The following is a 19,545-nucleotide window of genomic DNA, read 5'->3' as shown; positions in this document are numbered from 1 at the left end:
TCTTATATAACACTGATTATCTCTTTATCATGGCACCTGTTAGTGGGTGGATTTATTAGGCAGCAAGTGAACATTTTTTCCTCAGAGTTGAAGCAGGAAAAATGGGCAAGCGTAAGCTTTCAAGTGAGTTTGACAAATTGAGATATTTATGACCTAATTATAGGTTATAATTAGGTCATTTTCCTGTGCACTATTTTGTGTTTAATTACTTATGTAACATAGAAAATTGGGTTTTTTTTCTCCTTCATCCTTCTAATTTATATTTTATTGTAACTTCTAAAGGTGAATGCAAGAGCAGATTACTCTACATACATTGCAAATTTAAACAACTAGTACAAAGAAAACAACGGCTGTGTGAAAACAACACCCACAGGAAGCCAAGTGTGAGAAAAATACTGCAATGGAAGGTGACTCTATTTACAAGTGCTAATTAACAGTGAATCAGGTGCAGAGGTCATGTGACGTGACCCAATAATGTTTAAGTGGCTAATTGGGAATGTCGTTTTTGTCCATAATGCTGACTTTATTGCTCTGCACCTCACACTTTATACAGTATTTTCTATGTCCTTATAAACAGTGTAAACTGACGTGACATTAAATGTAAATCCGCATCTAAAATTTGTGACACAAAATTGCGGTAGGGCGAATTGGCAACTCAGACATGAGCAGAATGCAGGTTTGAGTGATTCAGAGAAGAAAGAAGGATGGAGGTCAAGTGGCAGCCTTTGTCCGATTGTTTTCTACTCTGTCACATCTAATTACAGCTGGAAATCATCCTGCCAATATAAGGCCATTACAGACAATTCTCTGACTATACCTCTGTGACTGTTTATTCCCTAAGGCCTCCGTTAAATGCATTCATATCTGTTTATTTATATGTGACAAGGCAAAAGGTACCAATTATACACACACACACACACACACACACACACACACACACACACACACACACACACACACTATAGAACTTTTTTATTTTATTTTCAACAATCAAATGTGAAATGCACATCGTATAAAAAAAATACGTACGAAAAAGAAAAAAAATACGTACGTACCTAAGCTGGATCCTTCCATGAGTGCTTTTAGAGCACATAGACCTTTGGCGAAAAGGTGCCAGATTTGTGAAGAGCAATGACTCATCACAGAACATGCTTTTGGAACAGCCTGAGAGACAATTAGCTGAGAAAAGGGCAAACAATTACACAAAGAGCAACAGCACTCCAAGACCTGATCCTCGTATGAGTGTGTCTCTTTAGTTTACAAGGGCCAGTAGATAGTCGAGAGAGTGATAAACTAAAAGTCCACAGGTCTGTGTTTTTCAAATAATTGCAGCGTTTCAATTTGATGATTGAATATGCAGAGTTTTATTGGATTCTACAGGATAAAACCTCAAAGACAAAGATAAGAATGATTTTAGGAAAAGATGGATGGATGGATGGATTGATGGATGGATGGATGGATGGATGGATGGATGGATGGATGGATGGATGGATAGATAGATAGATAGATAGATAGATAGATAGATAGATAGATAGATAGATAGATAGATAGATAGATAGATAGATAGATAACTTCATTGTATGGCCACTGCTCAGGCTTAACATTATGAATGCTGTCACAGTGGTTAAGGCTCTGGTTTGCAACCTGGAAAATCAGGGGTTCAAGGCCAAGCTCCCACTCGTAGGCCCTTGAGCAACGCCCTTAACCCTCTATCTTCTCTGGGTGCTGTATCATGGCTGACTCTGTGCTCTGACCCCTGATTCCTAACATTGCTGTGATATGCGAATAAAGAACTTTGCTGTAATTTACGTGACAAGTAAAAAGCCTCTTTCATTATATTTAGTTGGATGCACACTTTCCCACCCAAGTCTATGTACAGTACAGAATACTCTATCTATCTATCTATCTATCTATCTATCTATCTATCTATCTATCTATCTATCTATCTATCTATCTATCTATCTATCTATCTATCTATCTATCTATCTATCTATCTATCTATCTATCTATCTATCTATCTATCTATCTATCTAGTTAACTAATTAGCAACTCATGAATTGTGAATAGACACTAGTGTGCAAAATCTTTAGCTAATTAAAATGTGACTTTTATGCTGACCTCTGGCATCTGACAAAACAAACAAAGAAGGAAATTGATCAGATTTTTTTTCTAAATGGCACAGAGAATGCCAGCTGGTGCGTGCCTCGACTCACCACGCGCACCATGACATTTAATCTGCGTCTGTTTTTGGGAACAGGGATAATCATCTCTAAGCTCGGCGTTATCTGATTGGTTTCATTAACAAACTGACAGATTGAGGACGTACACCAACCAGGCTTGTGGGGTATTGATCCCCCCATTCATACTTTTTAATTTAAAAATATTGATCATATTAAATGATGTAATCATCCAGATGCACTGATCTGCTAAAAGAAAAACATTGCTTTGACTACAGTTTATTAGCAGAGTTAAGAAGGGTGTAATTATTCTAAAATGAACCAGAATGGTGCATTGTTTGGATTATAGCATTTTTCAATTCCTATAAAGCATTTAAAGCAAGTCAGGTACTGATGTAGGTGAGGAGGTGAGAAGGCCTGGGCTGCAGTAGATGTTTCAATTCATCCTGAAGGTGTTCAGTAGAGTTGGGGTCAGAACTCTATAGCAGGCCATTCAAGCCCATATATATTTATTTATGGAGGTCATTTTGTGTCATGCTGGAATATGTTTGAAAAGGAAATTGAATTCTACCACATCCAACGACATCCAATAAAATTGTTTGCCTCCAGCTTTTGTGGTAACAGTTTGGAAAAGAACCACATATGACTGGACAAAGTCATGTGTCCCAATACTTTTGTCCACAGAGCGCAGAGTTGTCTGAGAGTATGCTTACAGGTGTGGATCCACCAGGCTGTCCACAGAGCTCAGCTGTGTTCCTTTGCTCCTCTAATTAATCCCAATCTGTTTGCTACAGGTCAATTACATCGTGTCTCCAGGTTCCGCACTGACCTGTGTAAATCCGCTTGATAAGAGCAGGCAACCTACGAGACAGCGCACTGAAATCCTGATAAAATAAGAAGCATGGAGAAGATCACTCATGCACTAAATTACACTGCCAGTTACCCGATCATATCTCCTTTCTCCTCTGTAGGAACTTCCTGAAAAAAGCTCCAGCTGCCAACACTACACTAGAATTCAATTAACGAACAATATCAGGGTCCAAGCTCGAAATGCAAAGTGATTATATTCCACTTTGTGGAAAGGCTTCTAATGAGACACGTCTGTGTTGCAACCTTTTTTCCCCAAACTCTCTCCATCTAGATTTACTGAAGTAAAGTTATCTCATCATATCAGAATAGTTTGACAGAGAAGGGAAATGCAGTAAGAGGCCGATGGATTGACGCTGTGCATAATGAAAAGTGAGGCAGCACATCTGAAGCCTTCTGGTCTGTTCCTGTCAGCTGAAAACCTTGCTAGAGTGAAAGAGAGAGAGAAAGAGAGTAGGAGGTAGAGAGAGAAAGAGAGTAAGAGAGAGCAAGAGAGAGAGAGAGCGAGAGAGCGAGAGAGAGAGGCATTTCTTACATTGCAGCCATGATCTGCCAGGTGTTGAGAGGAGGATGGATAATTTGGTCAAGGTCTGATATAATCCCTCTGGGTTTCTCCAGAGAAATGAAATCGCTGAACACTTGCAAAAGGAAAATAAATGCGTGTTTGCAGTCGGCAACATTTCATCAAGTCTCTTTTCTTTAAACCGACACAAATAAAATGTCTTTCTCACACTTTTCTATCTGTTTCCCCCCCCCCTATTCTCTGCTCTAGAAACGCACTCACCTTAGATTTGTTTTTTAAAATCTCTATTACGGAAAATGTGAATCACAGAGTTTTTTTTTTTACAAAAAGCCAGAATAAGAAATGTGTAAATGGAGAGATTTTAGCACGGATAGTAAAACAGTGACATTTTTGGCCAACACACCAATAAAGTTTCTTTTCGGCTTCTCCCGTTAGGGGTCGCCACAGCGGATCCTCCGCACGTTTGATTTGGCACATGTTTTACGCTGGATGCCCTTCCTAACGCAACCCTCCCCAATTTATCCGGGCTTGGGACCGGCACTAAGAGTGGCTGGGGATGGTTCCCTGACCGGGAATCGAACCCGGGTCGCAGCGGTGGGAGCGCTGCATCTTAACCACTAGACCACCAGGGGACCTTGAAAAACCAAATGTTGTTACCAGCAGAATGACATCTGAACATTATTGCAGAGTATTAAAGAGAAAACCTACTCCTTTACAAGTTTAATTTCATCAATTCCAATATGACTTGAGTAAATGTCTTAGAGCAGTGGTCCCCAACCCCCGGGCCGTGGACCGGCACTGGAGGCAAAGTAGTAAAGCGATTTTCTAAATAGAGATCTTTAAATAATTAATACCATTACAGTATCATGAACTCTTAGTATTCAATGGACAAATAAAATAAAAGTAAAAATCATTCTGCAGAACAAATAAGCCACCGCAGATACGGCGGCCATGGTCTCGTGGTTAGGATCACCGCTGCGGCCCGGGTTCGATCCCCGGTCAGGGAACCAACCCCAGCCACTCTTAGTGCCGGTCCCAAGCCCGGATAAATGGGGAGGGTTGCGTTAGGAAGGGCATGTGCCAAATCAAACATGCGGATGATCCGCTGTGGCGACCCCTAATGGGAGAAGCCCAAAGAAAGATAAGATACGGCGGCCATGCAAATATAATTGGGAATATCGGCAATTAAAATATAGTGAAGTAAAAATACATATATATTGAATCATAAAAGCAAAAAAATTTGCTTATATCTCTGATAATCAGTAAAAGTAGAAAGTAGCCAAAACATTTCTTAAGTACAGTAACAAAGTACATGTCTTTCAAATACTTTAATCCACTGCATTATAGCTGCGTTTTTCAGGAAGCAGGAACATGCAGAACACCATATCATGCAATGAATAAAAAAAATTTACAACCCACTTGAAACTGCTTCTTCTTTCCAATTCCAAAATCACTTCCGGACATCTGTGGGGTCATATTCCGGAGTCGAGAGCTTCTCGCTCTTTCTCAGCGTGTACCGAGATGCTGCTGGTGATACGGATGCAGGGCTGCGGCTGAATAAAGTCTCTGACATGCAGCAGGGAATTCGCTTCAAACTGATACGATTCCCACATATTTAGCGGAGTCCAAGATTTTTGCCAAATATGAACAGCGATGTGCCATCTGTGTAGTGCTTCAGAAACATATGCATGGGTTTGCCCTGAGTTTTACCAGAGTTATTATCGCTGAAGATGAAAACTTGTTTTACTATAAAAATCCTGAGCATTAGGATATTAGCTCCTTTCGACTGCTACTCTTTAGTTCACGCGACCTGGACGAGGCATTTTCGATGACTTAGTGTCATGTGAGTGGGAGGAAAATTATATAATGTGCCTGTTAGCACAAAAGCCACTACTTGAACTTTTAGAGTGGTGGCCATTTTGTAGGAGGCCATTTAATTTTGCTCATTAATGTCATTATTGTTTTTTTCATATAAAATACAAATCTTTGATTTTCTCATGGCAGTATATTACAAAAAAATAAATAACAAATAAATAAAAACTGCACATTTATCTGTATAAATTTTTTGTAAAAACATACAAAAATAAAGAGATATATAGCATTAGAATGGCAATTTCTTTGGATTCATTAAAAAAATTTAAAGCCGCATTTAATCTAGAAAATAAATTTTTAAGATTTTATTTTTAGGCTAAAATTTAATCCATATTTCAGGTTTCTGAAATAAAAACCTCGAAATATGACGTCCATTCTGTAAAAAGGATTCTAACAATTACCCACTGATGCGCTGAAGTGTTTTCATTTAGTATATTTTACACAGATACAGTATTATCTTTTTATGCCAACCTTGAAAAAGCAATTCAACTAATTATAAAATGCCCTTCTAAATATAAATATCTCTTACAATTTCCTCTTTTATTTAATGTGCTATCACAAATCCTTCTGAATGCCTATTGTAATTCATAATTAATGATCACTTTTGGCTTTATTCCACTCGACTTTCTCAGCAGGATTGCATTACAGTAATTCACTGTGGCACCACGGTTTTCTTCCAGAAATTGTTGGCTGAAAAGCTTCAAGTGTGGCCTGGAACAAGCAGATCAGTACCACCAAGCTGTTCGAAGAATTACAAATCATGTATGCAATGTAGTTTATTTGAAGTGCACTGCTCTCAGATTCAGTAAAATACTATTTTTTTAGAAATTTGTCGCTGCAGTTTCATGTCCCAGAGTGAGAAGACTCGCAAATGCAAATGCATTTATCATGGAGCTCGATATAAGGTCTTAAATCATGCAATTTTACAAAAAAAAAATATATATATATATATTAAGTGTGTAACGATAAACAGATTCGTACCGAATGCAATCTTTTTTTCCTGCGGAACATAGTTAAATCCTAAATTCCTCAGTGGCCGAATGCAAGTTAGTTTAGTCTCCGCCTCGCACTTTAAACGCATTTTTAAAATAATAATCATTACTTTACTTATAACTTTAAAACATACAAACAATGCCAGGGGTTAGTGGCTACACACTCTACCGGAAATGAGATTTGTTTTGCGCATTCATAATAACAATAAATAATCCATAGTGCTAGTGTTAGCCACTAACCCAAAACTGGCTAGCGGCTAATGCAAGTGCTATGGATTCTTTAGAGTTTTATGTCCAGCTTCAAGAATTTCTCTTGAATGGAGAAAATCCTGATAATCCTGATAATTCCACTTATTGAGGGATTAATAAAAAAAATCTTGAGTCGCCTGCTATAGAGCTCTGATGTTATTTAACCCTATTGAACACCTTTGGGATAAATTGAAACACCCACTGCACCCCAGGCCTCCTCACTTCTCCTAAATCAGTACCTGACTTTACTAACACCCTTGTGATTGAAAGTCAAATCTCCTCAACCGAAATCTAGTGGAACATCTTCCCAGAACAGTGAAGGCTATTATAACAGCAAATGGGAAATAAATGTGAAGAGCACATAGCACAAAAAGAAGAATATCTGCATTAACAAACCACATTCTGGTCAAATATAATGAAAGAAGAGCTACAACAAAAGAAGACCATATCAGGTTTCACTCCGAGGCTGCAGTGCATACAGGTTCAGTGAAACTAGACAGCGTGAGATTGGAAAAATATTTTTTTCCAATATCCACCTGTCTAGTTTCAGCAACTCATTTCCCATTATAGCTTCAGATTTCTGATTCTGGGAAATGGGAGTGGAACCTGATGGGGTCTTCTGCTGGTAGTTTATCCATCTTAAGATATGATATTTTGTGCTCACATTCTGAAATGCTTTTCTTCTCACTGTGCTTGTTTCCACTCGCCACAATTGTACCAGTCAATTTTTTCCACTCTATTTTGTATAAACAGTGAAGACTGTCTTGGTGTGAAAAACGTTTCAGGAAAACTTAGGAATTCAGAATCAATAAAGATCACATCCACCAACATATACTTCTATTGTACCCTTGACTTGTATCTACATGATACAGGATGCAATATTTATTGCTCTTCTGTCACATAATTGGCTGACTGAGAATTTATTGTTGATAGCATGAAATGAAAACTTCTTTTGGGATTATTTTTCTTCAACAGAGATACTATACATACACAATATTGGTAAAAGTTTGCAGACACCTGGTCATAAGTATGTGCTTTTTGAGCATCACATTCCACATTTAGTCCCAATTTGCTATTATAATTCCCTCCACTCTTCTGAGAAGATGTTCCACTAGATTTTGGAGTGTGCTTGTGGAGATTTGTGTTCATTCAGACACAAGGGTGTTAGTAAAGTCAGGTACTTATGTAGGTGAGGTGAGGAGGTGCAGTCAATGGTTAAAATTCATCTCAAAGGTGTTCAGTAGAGTTGAGGTCAGAACTCTATAGAAGGAGATCTTCCACTCCAAACCATGCAAAACATATCTTCATGAAGTTTGCTTTGTGCACAGGGGCACTGTCATGATGAAACAGTTTTGGATCTCTTAGTTCAAGTGAAGGGAACATTTCATGCTACTGCATCCAAAGCCTTCAGCTTTGCAATAACAGTTTGAGAAAAAACTACATATGACTGGGAATGTCAGGTGTCCCAAAACGTTCATACAAATAGTGAACAGTCTACAGCTACATAAGATTATTTTGCATGGTGTCACTTAGTTACCATTAAGATGCCTTTGGACTGCAATTAATATGAACAGTTACAATGGGTTTGGAATACACTCGCCAGATATGACAAAAAAATACACTTAATAAAACTACAATGAATGTAAATTCTGTGTCTCCCAGATAAGGATCCCCTTTGTGTCTGGTTTCTGTGCAGTTTTCCTACTTGTATTGTCTAATGAAGCTTTTCCTCGCAACTGTCGCCATTGTCTCGTTTATTAAAGATAACCTTAGAGGGAATAATTATTGTCCAATAATGACAAATAATGTAAAATGCATGTTCTTTTATTTCTGTAAAGCTACTTTGTGAAAACAGCCATTGTTCTTCATTATTGCTCTTAAAAATGGAATTTAATTGTTAAAGCAATAACAAATTTTAGTTTAGAAACAAATTCGACCATACAACCATACAACCAACAGCTATGACTGACAAATTGCCATGGTATCTTCTGCTTCTTCTTCTTCTTGTTCTTCTTTCGGCTGCTCCCATTAGTGGTCTTCACAACGGATCATCCGTCTCCATACCCCCCCTGTCCTCTACATCTGCCTCTTTCACACCAACTACCTGCATGTCTTCCCTCACCACATCCATAAACCTCCTCCTTGGTCTTCCTCTTTTCCTCCTTCCTGCTGGCTCCACCCTCAGCATTTTCCTACCGATATACCCCATGTCCCTCCTCTGCACATGTCCAAACTATCTCAATCGCATCTCCCTCACTTTGTCTCCAAAACGTTCTACATGTGTTGTCCCTCTAATAAACTCATTTCTAATCCTGTCCATCATCGTCACTCCCAACGAAAACCTCAACATCTTCAGCTCTGCTACCTCCAGCTCCACCTCCTGTTTTTTACTCAATGCCACTGTCTGTAAACCATACAACATAGCGGGTCTGACCACAAATTGCCAAGGAATAAGGATAAAAGGAATAAAACACTTAAAATGACAAACAATTACATGACAAATACTTGACAAATGGAGGACTTTGCAGAGTAAAACGGGAGGAGATCATTGAGAATGAGGCAGTTAGTGAGGAGGTTAAGACATCAGGTTCAGTATGACTGACTTTGATGATGATTCATGTTCCTCTAGAGGATGGCCGAATTAGCGTTCGGAGAGAGCATATGAGTGTGTGAGAGAGAGCTAAATAGTGATGAGCTGGGGCAATTCAACAGATTGTGTATGTGCTTTAAGAAAAGAAAGTACAGAATGAATTCAAAATATATGTGTGGCGACCTGGAAAAACCCTTCATATGGTTAAAATCTTCCACCCCAGAAGGGGAAAGGTGTCTGTGGAAACTGTTTTTGTTAATACATTCAGGTGCATAAACCATTTAAATTTATACAGCATGAAATCAAATGTATTCCTTTATATAACTGATGTCTCTTATAGCAGGGAAGATTTCATACTTCAAGTATTAAGCAAGTTAAAGGTAAAGGAACTTCCTAATATTAAATGATATTATTCATTATCAGACAGGTTCAGGTCAAATTTCAATTAATATATCTGACAGCAAAACATGCCATTTCCAGCCTTAACTTTGAATATAGTCAGTTACTTTTGTCCCGGTGCTGCGAATCTTTTAACATTGAGGCTGTTCCAGGTCAAATTGTACTCAAAATCTATTGGATTTTAGATCCACCAGTGTGGGGAAATGAAAGTTTCAGGGAATCCTTGCCACTCTGAAAGAGCACATTGCATGTCTGAGTATATTTTTTATGAGACAATTGTATAAAGTTCAAAAGGCTACCCACCTCAATTTCCACCACTTTTGCCCAGGTTCCCACCGAGACGTATTTGTTGGTCTTTGAAATGTCATGGAATCTTGAAACAGTGGATGAGAACGACATGAAGAAAAACTCTGACCACAGCCATTTTAGATGAAGAAGAAAAACAGAAGCCACCAGCGAGAAAGAATTTCTTCCAAGATCAAGGATGACATTTAAATTTAGCCATTTGGCAGACAGCCTTATCCAGAGCGACTTACATTTATCTCATTCATACAAATGAGCAGCTATGAGGGTTAAGGGGCCCAAGAGTGGCATCTTGGTGTGGCTGAGACTTGAACTCACAACCTTTAGATCCAAAAGCCAATGCCTTGAACCCTGATCCACCGCCTCCCTTATGACTTCCATGCATATGTGCGTGTGTGTTTGCATTTTCTATGTGTATGCATGTGGTGTGTGTGTTGTGTGAGTGTGTGCGTTTTGTGTGCATGTGTGTGTTGGAGTGTATGTGTGTGTTTGCATTTTCTATGTGACTATGCATGTGTGTGTGTGTGGGTGGGTGGCTGTGTGTGCGTGTGTGTTTCTGAGATATATATATAGCACAAGAGTGATCTTGTGTGTTCACTGACGCAAATAAAAAGACACCCCGAAAACCCTTTAAACACTTCTTAAAAGAGCTTTTTCTTGTATTTACTTCTATTTTATTCAAACGCAAGGCACTGAAGTAACTGTGAAGTACCAAGATGTTCCCCACTGGGAAACGATTCCTAATGCCAAAAGCGTGCCAATTACCACGTTCCTTATACGAGCCCAGCATCATCTCTTTGTTTTCCCAGCGCACACGCTTGTTATAGAAGTTAATGACGAAGTTAATGATCGAAGTTTATGCGGGGAGTACCAAGCTTCATCTGAAAGCAATTTGGCTTCAAGTGTGAGTATTTGGGAAAAGATCTCTCTTTGTCCCCCTTTTTTCTTTTTCTTAAATCACAGATGTTCTGCTGTGAACTTTGTGCGTTTGTGTATATTTATTGGAAGATTAAAAATGAAGGACTTTAAGACAGAATGGTGTTAGAGGGAAAAACAGCTTTACTCTTCAGTCCTCTGAGCTTTCTTTTATGATCAACTTTTTTATTTTTAAACTTTTTTCCCCCCATCAGTTTTTTTTTTTTACATTACCCACAATGCCATTCAACTATTCGAAACATTTACTTGAGTAAAAGCAGACATACAAAAGGTAAAATATTACTCCAATAAAAGTAAAGGTAAAAGTGTCCCTTTAAACTTTCATTTGAGTGAAATAACAAAAGTATTTGCCTTCAAATGTACTTAAGTATCCAGGGTTAGTACTCTGATTTATAATGGCTATAATGTTCCTATTATTTTTGTCAGACTCTTGCTTAAGACTCTAATGTGACTCTCAGCACACTGATACAAAGTTCGAAAGTGTCTTCATTATTTATTCCCCTCTAAATGCTCTGCTTGATGTTGAACTGATGCTGAACTGTATGTTGGTGATCAGTATATACACAAAGCACCAATCAAAACGAGTTCAAAACAGAGCGTGCGCTCGACCCTGATTGGTGACTCGCTGCGTGTTTGACCAGTTACGTTTTTATCCTCATAAATAAAAAGGAACGACTGATTTTACTAAATGTAGTTGAGTAAAAAGTCAGATATTTGACTTTGAAATGTAGCGAAGTTAAAAGTCTGCCTGATTGGAAATACTTCAGTAAAGTACAGATACATGAAAAAGCTACTTAAGTACAGTAACAATTACATTTACTTTGTTACTGCCCACACATGCTGATCGGTGGGATTTAGAGATGAAGATGCAGAAGTGATTTAGTATCCTTTCAGCTCTCTCACCTCTGTCTATCTATACAGATCAAACTTTAAAGGTCTAAATTTTATGCTAAAACTAGTCAGCGAGCTTTTAGCATTAAGGTTAAACCTTTAGAAGGTAATCTATAACTTTTAGAAGTTGATCTATAAGGCCATTCCTTGCTGTGTATGTATATTATATAGCTTCACTGCTAGCTGGAAGTTTGAGTCTAAAAACTTTGCATCAGCATGTGCTTTAAGCATTTGTTGACTTTTTTTGTGATTGTTTTTTGTGTGGTTACAAGCTAACAATAAGACCTCACTGAAATGTTAAACACTATTATAACTTGTAAAGTAGCTAACTGGTTAAAACTCGATGAGAAGAGCTTGGACAGAAGATCATTTAACCTTGCAGTCAAGGAATCCATGGAACATCAGCTAGACACTTTGTTACTGTAAAAAAAACACGGAAATTGCCTTTGTATGTCATCTGTAGTTTGCGTGTTTCTACTGTATTTATGTTCAGGCTGCTTGCTGTCATTGGGTCTCAAATCCTTAAAAACAAAAGTGGGATTGTGTAAAGCTACATGCACTGCTGGGTGTGTAATGTGCTTGATAGTCAGGTTTCGGAAACAAACCTGCGAAGATCTGCTGAAAAATCTAAAAACTCTAGTGTATGATCAACTCTAGAATTTTTCCTTTTTTGCTCGCTGATTCTCAGCATGATGTGTTTGGGAGAGATGCTGAAGGAAAGGCTACTGCTGTGAAGGTGAAGATTTTCAGGGTAATTTTCGGAACCTCTCGTCTTTGTTTGCACACTATGCCATGCCATGCCATGGCGTGTCTCCTCAGCTTGAATTGCAGCAAGTTTTCTTACTAATGACCCCCTGGTAATCAATGTGCTAAAAAATTTAAGCAGGCATTTTTTGAAAAGAAATAGTTTGGAGTATTGAGATTTAGGCACACTATGATCTGGGGAATCAGGGAAGCCTTTGGAGGGACACATTTGATATTTGGGCAAATTGGTCCAACTAGATTATCTATCTACTATCTATCTATCTCTCTTGCTCTCTCTATGTGTGTATATATATATATATATATATATATATATATATATATATATATATATATATATATATATATATATATATATATATATATATATATATATATATATATATATATATATATATATATATATATATATATATATATATATATATATATATATGGATGAGGCAGTGTGTGTTGTTTTTGCTTAGGTTCTGTGTGTCCAAGCACTTGGAAGCATGTTGGGCAGATATTCTTGTTCATTAGCATATATTTTTTCTCCTTCTCTGGGAAAGCTGTTAAAGCAGGTTTATATAAGACCAATGGGAAGTACCTGTCTCAGGGTCTGTTCGGATACGTCCTGAAACTGCAGTAGTGTCTAGCAAAAGTGAGCAGCATGAACAGGTTGTGGTTCACGTGGCTGAAGTCTGTTATATTCCAGTCCATGAGTTCAACAAAGCTGAAATTTGGTATACGGCAAGTTGTGAGGTGGGTTGTTCAGCTGAAAATAAAAGGAATGGGCTCTCTGTTTTAGAGAAAGAGAAATAGAGAAATCTATTGCCCATAGACACTTTTCCCTAGAGCAGACAAGTGACTTCACAATGGCAGAGAAAAAGAGAGAGAGAGAAAGAGAAAGTTCCATCTCTTGGTTTGTAGAAGAAGGAATATTCCCCTAATTAACATGACATACTTTCAGTCCAGGTACTGCTTCTCTCTCTCTCTCTCTCTCTCTCTCTCTCTCTCTCTCTCTCTCTCTCTCTCTCTCTCTCTCTCTCTCTCTCTCTCTCTCTCTCTCTCTCTCTCTCTCTCTCTCTCTCTCTCTCTCTCTCTCTCTTTCTCTCTCTTTACAGCCATGTTAAAATAATGTTGGCCCCATGTACTCTAGTATCCATCTTCTCTAGTATTTAATAGTGTTTGGATCAAGTGTTTTATAAGCATATATTTTTTTAATATTGAATATTTATGTATCCAAAATATTTGTAATCATGTATTTCCAGCATTACATAGGGATTAATGTTATTTTTGACCTGATCTTGATTTATGAACAGCATTTTTTTCCCCCTAAATCACACAAACACCCTGAACTGTCAGAAGGGATAAAAAGAAACTGGTTCCAGATTGAAAGTTTTACAGTAGGGATTAATACATTTAAAAGAGAATGTTTACTGATACTTACTTATGTTACTTGTGTGAAATGTGTGTGGAAACTTTGGCAATTGGAGACTTTTTATTCTAATATCGTTGCATTTACTGTGATGAAACATGTTAGATCTCCATACAGAAAAGGTGACTGGGTCGAAGGGTCAGCTGATGTCATTCTTCCCAATTCATCCTGACGCCCTACCTCTGGGTGGAGTTATTTTCAATTGGGGATCAACCTGTGTAGGTTGGGTCCACATAAACAGCTTAAAGATTCATGAAGTTACTGAGCAACTCAAGAACTTTGAGGATAAATTTGGAATGTAATTAATCAACAGTCTGCTAAAATGGCTCAGGACCACAGGCTACATGAGCAGTTCTGCATTTAAGCTCCCATCACTGCACACCTCAACAATGATGGAACTGTAATGAATGGACAGTTGGTGCAGATGGGTTTACTTTTGACTCTTGTTCCTCTCAACGTTTCTTCCTTACGCTATCTCAGGGAGTTCTGTCCATGCCTAAATCGCCACTGGCTTGCTTGTAAGGATAAACTTACAGTTACAAGGAACAAACTTATGGGCACTGGACTTATACACTTTATAACTTTATCTCTGTGAAGTTGTTTCGAGACAATGTCCATTGTTAAAAACGCTTCACAAATACAAATGAATTGAATTTTGGTACTAAACCTGAGAAATAAGTAAAGGCTGACAATTTAACGTCTGGCTAATTGATATTTTATGATGACTGCCTTAACACAAAAACTGTTTTACTTCTATTTCCATGATAGCCATTAATTTCATATAACAGAATAGAAATTCTAATGTAGAGTAACCTAACCAATGGCCCAACAATGAAATCCACTGGTGTGGGTGAAGGTATGCTTCGTATAAGTCTTTCTCACGCTTCTGTAAAATCCAAAATCCATGACACGGCCATATCCCCAGGAGGAAAAGTGAGAGGCTCAAGGACGGGTGAGAGGGCAGCTGAACAAATGTTTTTTCTCCTCAGATAAAAGAGATCCTCACCTCAGATTAGAAACTTTATTGTTTTGTTGCATGGCAGTTCTCTGGGTCTGACCTCATGGAGAGATCTGACCATCCATACACTAACATCATTCTTATATGTGTCATTTTTTATTAATTTTGTGGCACACTGAGTACAGATATAACTTTTGTATCAAACACCATTACATTTTAATATATATTATAATATATATTCACCTTCTGTCATTAGAATTTGCATTAGCTTTTCTGCTAGGACAGGCTCATAACGGTTGCTAGCTGAGTTGCCACTCATCCCCATGAGCCTGCAGACATTTTCCATTTGTTCCTGGCTGATTTTGACATTCTGTTTTCCTGGCAAAAAAACCAAAAAAAAAGCACTGTGGTAGCTGTATGTGTGTGCATGTGTCTGGTTTGTGTGTATGCGAGTGTATGTTGCTATACTGGATGCTCTGCACTATTGCTGCTGCTGCTGATGCTGCTTGCCAGAGTAACCTCAAGCACACCAATCACACTCAGCACAACATATGAGGGAGACTGCAGAGGAAATTAGGTTTCAAACACACACACACACACACACACACACACACACACACACACACACACACACACACACACACACACACACACACACACACACACCCAAGGCCAACCACGTGTACATACACAGCAGGCTGGACGAGTGTATGCCATCCTTCTCAGCACTCTCTGTCTTGAATTTTTTCTGAAAGCGAATGTGAAGCTCCAGGGTTCCTCACAGCTGATTTCAGGGGCTTTGACAGGATCTTGCTGAGGTGAAACGATAGCAAGAAGTTGCTGCACAAATCAGAAAAAAATGCCTACAAAAGCAACAAGTACAATTCTTCACCATTGTGATGCATTTAAAATCAATCGATTTTATTTTGATGCTAAAATTAAATGCTGACAAACAAAAGTTAGCTAGTTTAAAAGTGGTGACATTCTACAATGCCTGATTACACAGAAACCAGATAACAGAATACAAATCCTTATATCTCACTGCATCATCATAGGGGTAAATCGCATCGCATTGGTAGCTGCTTCATAGGTATGTTTAATGTATCTTTTTGTTGGCTAGATATGGCTCTCTGCCATAGCCTGTTTATTCATTTGTTGAACAAATATTTACAGTGTGAATTGCACGTCTTCATTTGCACTATATTTTGTTAAATCCTCAACTGCATTTTGTCGATGAGTACTGAATGATATAAATCGTTTTGTGGATGTAAACAATTTGGCAGCGTGTCTTTTCATTTTATTAATACATAATGTATGAGCAGAATCCAATGTTTCAACTAATTATTTATTGTGGGTAATGTAAAAAGAAAATATGCCAACGTGCCAATAATTGACACGGATAGACCGGGCGTCAGAAACCGGGAGTAAAACTGAATGTCTTATATTTGTCTAAACATACAAACACAAGAGAGTTTGAGATGTGACTGTAGCAAAATGTCACACAACTGAGTGCTTCCTTAGAAGCGTAGCCAGGAGCAAAGAAGCACAGGAAACAAAGCAATAGGTAGGACGGTGAGTGAAGGGGAATAGGGACCCTAAAAAGGGGACAGGTGTAGGTGATTAGATGGAGGAGGACAGGTGTGGGTGATTCAAAGGAAGGAAAGGCTTAATGAGAGTGTGAGCATTGGAGGGACTGGTGGCTCCCTGACATTACCCCCTCCTCCAGGGACGGCTCCTGACGCCCCAATCCTACCTTTGGCAGGTGGGCCAGGGCACTCCAAGGAAGGTCTCGCAACCCATCCAGGGTGGGTGGAGGGGGCCTGAAGGAGAGAAGTATTGGACAGGCAAAACCTGGGGCATGAGAAAGGTCGGGTGCCTGCGGTGGACACTGCTGCGATCTGCCACTGGGTAGATCACTTCTGAGACCAGAAAAGGTCTAAGGCTCTGCGGAGGCCTGAGGCGGAGTGGTACCCACGCTGAAGTGGAGCAAGGAGTGAGTGTGGATAAATGTTTTTTTTAATATTTATTAAAATCACTTATGACATTCCAGTTAGCCGGAGAATTGCCATTAAACGAGCGCTTAATAAAAACGATCTAATAACATATGCTGTCATAGCAGCAGCCATCATAAAAGCTGTGATGATCATTACTGATCATTACCAGTAATAATTATATATTTGCACAGCTCGTGACATCACATCAGTCATAAGGACACGATCTTGGCAGACTGGTCCTGAGTGCTCCTTAAACATCTCATTCTCACCTAAATGCAAACAAGCATATTAGAAGGTCTCTGTGCTAAATATGCCCTACAAATTTCCACATCTTTACCTTCTTCCCCACAGAGCTGCTGAAGGACAGACAGCCGCTGTGCTCATGTGGCTGGATGGACGTTTGACATTTTGTGCAAATCTCTGAAGGTTATCCATGCGGAAAAAAAAGTCTTCATACAGAATTCATCAAGCTTTAACAGTAATGAGATGTAGCACTCATTTATGAGGATGAACTCAAAGGGAGCAGCACAGCCATGTTTTATTAAAGCCAGAGCACCTTGGTGGATTAAATCGCAGAAAAAAATTATGCTTTTTTTATTCACTGAGCAAAGATATCAAATTATATTTTCTTAGGAAATATTTAAATGCTTTGCGACTGTCCCGGGACAGCCTCGAATCAAAATCTCTTTTCAGCATCTCCTCCTGAATAAATCAGAGGTGTGCTGCTATCGGAAAACCATCAATGACTTATTATACTTTTCTTTCACAGCACATCTCAGAGGTTTTGATTAAACTTTTGCTACGGCAATGTGCCAGGATTTTAATTCATGAAACAACTGGTCATGGTTTTTCTTCATTTGTAATAATAGGGTTCTACGAAAGAGCTCCTTTACCACCGGCCCATTTTTATCTTTGTCAGTGTTAATAAATAGAACTTTAAAAAACTTTTAAAAACTTCAAAAAACTTCAAAAAAGTTGTTTCTTTTGCCTGGAAAATTGTGTTAGCTAGAAAACAAACAAGCGTCAGTTGAAGCCCAGTCACTGGTATCCTAAAGTTGATTGGTGTTTTATTTTTTTTACTGTTTTTAAAAAGTAAATCAATCCATAGAAAACTCATGTTTCAATCATTTTTGTGGAACGTCCAGCAAAAAAACTATTCTGCATATCACTTACATTATAGCAGTTACTTCTTACCTCAGTGATTTCCCATTTCCCATGATGTTAATTAGCCAATACTAAATGCAGCTGGTCATGTTACTAAGCCTGGCATGCCATATTAAATAACCTGAAGTTACAGCTTTACTTCTGACACTGGAGCCTTCAACAACTATTTTTCTTTCTTTTTTTCTTTCTTCTATTTATAATAAGGTTTTTTGGTACCTATGAACATTTTAAGTACATGCTAAGATATAAAGGTACCACATATAAAACTCTTACAGTGGTGGACAGTAACAAAGTAGCTTTTTGCATACATACTTTACTGAAGTATTTGAGGAAACTTTAACTTCACTACATATCTGACTTTTACTAAACTACATTTTAAGTAATCAGTCGTTAGTTTTTATTTATGAGGATAAAAAGTTTAAAGGGAGCACTTTTTTTTTTCTTTTACAGGAGTCATTTTTTTTTACCGTGTTTATCTCTAGTTTTACTCAAGTACAAAATTTGTGTACTTCCTCCACCAATGAACTTTTCTTGGTTCAATAATGTCTTGCAATAAGCAGGAAGTGAACATAAGTCCAATTTACCTTAATTTAACACAGTGCAAACATCTTAAACTTTGGATGGCAATTATGGATAGACAGCAAGCAGGAAAAGAAAAAATATGAAAGACAAAGAGTGCAGTGAAGTTCTAATTAATGGCAAATGTGATTCAGAAAATTTAATCTTTGTCACGTAGTGTATTGCTGTTTTATGATATGAATTTAATCCAGAAATGAGTAGAGCATTGCCTTTTACGAGACATAAATAGACTTTCGACTAATGGACAACTGACGTACTTTTAAAGCTTTATATGTAAAGTTTATTAAAAGTACACCACATAAGCATTGCTTGCTAAAAAGCACAAAAAGAAAAGCTAACAGAAAAATGCTCTCTGTGGTACCGGGACAGCTGTAGAACAAGGACAAGTACCCTTTTGTGCCTCTATTTCTGAAAGCATGCAGAAATAATAGCCTGGCCTCTTATTATAAATCTAGCCTCTCAATTTAATTTTATTTGATTTGTATGGCACTTTGTGGACTAAAGCATTATACGATAGACCCTATACATTTATCCCCTAATGAGCAAGACAGTGGCAATAGTGCCAAGGAAAGTCTTAAAAGGAACCAGATTTAAAAGGGAAGCCATCTTCATCTGAATGACACCAATTTCTAGTAATGGGTGCAGACTTTGCAAAAGATGTTTGAAATTATTTGAAGAACCTGATGTTCAAGTTCAAGGTGCGGAGTCTATAAATGTCTCAGATCTAAAGCCAGATGCACACTGAGAGATTTTGGCAACTATTTGGTCGTCTGAGACAAATTTTGAAACTCCTAAATGATTCCTATAATCCTAAGCCGGAATCTGTCATCTTCGATCGCTGGATTTGTTCACTGAATTTTAATTAATGG

This window comes from Silurus aristotelis, assembly GCF_946808225.1.
Source record: "Silurus aristotelis genome assembly, chromosome: 14".
NCBI lineage: Eukaryota > Metazoa > Chordata > Actinopteri > Siluriformes > Siluridae > Silurus > Silurus aristotelis.
The sequence above is the reverse complement of the archived record's forward strand: the minus strand, read 5'-3'. Positions refer to the sequence as shown.